The sequence below is a fragment of the Rutidosis leptorrhynchoides genome, chromosome 2 (assembly GCF_046630445.1).
Source record: "Rutidosis leptorrhynchoides isolate AG116_Rl617_1_P2 chromosome 2, CSIRO_AGI_Rlap_v1, whole genome shotgun sequence".
Taxonomy (NCBI): domain Eukaryota; kingdom Viridiplantae; phylum Streptophyta; class Magnoliopsida; order Asterales; family Asteraceae; genus Rutidosis; species Rutidosis leptorrhynchoides.
The window spans coordinates 345,578,850-345,582,320 of NC_092334.1; positions in this window are offsets into that span (position 1 = coordinate 345,578,850).

The window sequence follows — 3,471 nt, forward strand, 5'->3', positions numbered from 1 at the left end:
TATGCAGTAATGATCGAATTCTCTATACAGAGTTGAGGTTGATTCTACAATAATATATATAGTTTGAGTTGTGATCTAGTCTGAGAGGTATACGGGTCACGACACGTATTAATTAATTCGTATATTATATATTAAACTATATATGAATTATTGGACTGTTACTGTGGACTATCGACTGTGGACTAATGACATTGGACAATTAAAATGAATTAAAATATTGACTATAACATATGAAACTAAACATTTCTTCAAGATTGCCACTTGATTTCATCTTAAACCTCATTGTATCTCGACGATTACAATCAGCGTTCAAATCTATCATGATTCTTAAAAACACCTCAATCGAGAGGATAAACCAACCGCACTTCATCTACGGAAGAAAAGATTGATGCATATAGTTATGCACCTGAAAAACCCTCGGAAACTAAGTAAACGTTTGACACATATCTGTTCTAGTTCCTTTGACATTGTTATTACCGAAGATCGTTTTGCAATCCCTTTTCAAAGTAGCTAATTTTGTCACAGCTCCAGCAAGTCAACTCCGACTTTTCATCTGAAACAACTTTATTATAACCGCGATATATATGCGTACTCTTTATTGTTACTAGGGAACCTTTTATATTCCACAATATTACCATCAGCGATTAATCATTCTAAAAACACAATTCTCCTGAAACTACCTCGGTTTGATAACCGATGACCCAGATCAGTTAACTTTGAAAATGCTGACGAAGCAGCATGTTGTAGATAATCTTAATGGCCAAAAGTTTGATGATAAAGAAAGGAGTGTTAGGAACGCTCGATAGAAAATTTAGTACCGAAAAGCGGATTATGTGAAACTATGAAGAAAGCCGTGGACAAATCACTAAGAATAAGTTTGCCTTCAAAGAATCCAAATGATTCTGTGCCTGCTGAAATCGTTAGCAAACATCTTATTTCTCATTCTAAACCTTCACAGACAAATCTTCTTCATCATCCATTGATATTAGAAATTCTAAGATATTCTCGTATGTTCTATTATAAATATCCTCCATATTTCTGGCGATATTTTCACAACTATTCTTATCTGAGATCATTTATCTCTCCGTAATATCTGCAACATAAAAGAAACTGTGTTAGTTTCTAAATTCTGAAACCTTCGAGTTTAAAATATGAATGTTTTGAAGTAGTGTTGGGAACTGAAGCATGGATTAGTATAATATAATGACACTTGATCAACGTCATTATATTACAGTAAGTCATGCTGAGTTTCTAATGAAGCATGATGATTCACAGTACCGTCATCATGTGCCATTTACACGACTCTTACATTCTATCTAATCTCTAAACATATCAAGAGAATATTTTTCTAGATGACTCGGTCTTCTCTAGGGTATTCTGGTAATTTAACAAATCAAAATCGTTCTATTACCATTTTCTTCTTAGAGCATTAGCTATGTTCATTCTGAATTTCATATCTACGAATTCCGGACCATTACTCGCTTGACTCGAAGTCGGGAAGAGAAAACGAAAGCATGAAGCTCCGAAAAATAATGAAGAATATAAACTTCGATAATAACCCCGAAATTACAAACCATGTATATCGATGCAGATAGCAATATAGAGACACGGGAGAATTAGAAACACTATAAACACAAGAGTATAGTAGAAGTAAATAGATTCTTCTGGTGGTAGATGAAAAAGAAGAATGACAGATATAAAAGTTAGGAGTATATCAAGAATTAGGACTGGATGGAGCATATTGATGAATGCTTTAAAGTAAGAATCAAGGGAGAAAGAATAGAAGGTGTGAGTCGTGGAAAATAAGGAAACGAAGGGGTGAATTTATAGTGAAATATACGACAGAGCAATCGAAACAGATTATTGCATATAATCAAAGAAGATCCCGATTTCCTTAATCACCAAAGAACCAAATCTTATTACGTAAGATTCTCTTTAAATCCCTTAAATCCCGGAAATCAATCATAACTACGTCATCGGTTAAGACGAATATATTTTACTCATCTCACTCTTTTACGATAGTCTCATTTATATTCTTCGCATAATCGAATCGTTTTATCTACATTACTCAATGATGATAAAACTCCATTATCACCTTATATTTGTCATGAAAACCTTCTTATTGTTATCCATAACAACCTCTATCAAATTTCGGGGACGAAATTTCTTTAACGGGTAGGTACTGTAATGACCCGGAATTTTCTGACCAAATTATACTTATGAGATTAATATTTACATAAATTAAACCATACCAACATGATAAGCAATCCAAATTGTTGAGACTTGTGTTTTTGAAAAGAGTTTTACACAACGTTTGACCGTCCAATATGACCGATGATATCACGAACTATATAACATACGATAATTATACGTTTGTGTATATATATGTATTTATATATATTTAACATGATCTAAGGATGGTTTAACATCTCATTGTGTACTAATGACAATGAGTTATAAGTATATTTTGAAACTACTAACTTAAGTTTTCAAAACGATAACTATACGTAACATTCTTTGATATATATACTTATAATCTATAATGCTTATACATGTATCGTATATATAATGTATTTAATCACTTTTTAAGGACTTAAATACATAAAACAATATAAGTATATTAACAAAAGATAGCTATATTTGAATTCTCGTTCCGTTTCCTCAAGATTTCTATACGTATATCTAGGGTATATGTACCCGTATCATACCCAGCTTCTATATTTATTTACTATTGGTATATACACATCAAATCAACATTCTAATCAACATTATTACTGCCCTAGATATGAGGTAACTATAATTTGTCAAGTAGTATGAATTATTAGTAAGAAAACAAAATTAGGAATCCTTTTCTTTCTTTATAAACTAAAAACGTTTTTATAAATGAACACCATTTCTTCACTCCATTTTCTCATACCTATACCCTCATTTCTCTCTCAAAATACTCCTAACTTCATAATTGATCATCTCCAAGCATTTTCCCCATCATTTAGCTTCAATTACAAGCCTTAAACACCATAAGAAAACTCTTTCAAGAACATATCAAAATAACCACCCATTTGAAGAAGTTTACTTCCAACCTTTTGATCTAACTCCACCACTCTTTGATTCCAAGATTATTTCTTATCTTTTGCAGTAACTTTGTCCAAGTAACTTGAGGTAGTAACCTTGTTCATAATCTTATTCAATTCATATTCATATAGCTATCTTATTTTGTGGTATAAAATTTTAACAATAAGAACATAGTTTGAATGATTTCAAACTTGTTCGCAAACTAAATAGATCCTTCTAACTTGACTTTTAAAACACTTCAAGACCTATAATATATCATAATGATATGTTAACCTAACAAGATATAACTTGGTTTTACAAAGAACATCTTAAAAACTGAATCTACGTCGTCGGAGTGCAACCGGGGGCTGTTTTGGGTTGGATAATTAAAAACCATCTTGAACTTTGAATTGGAAGTTC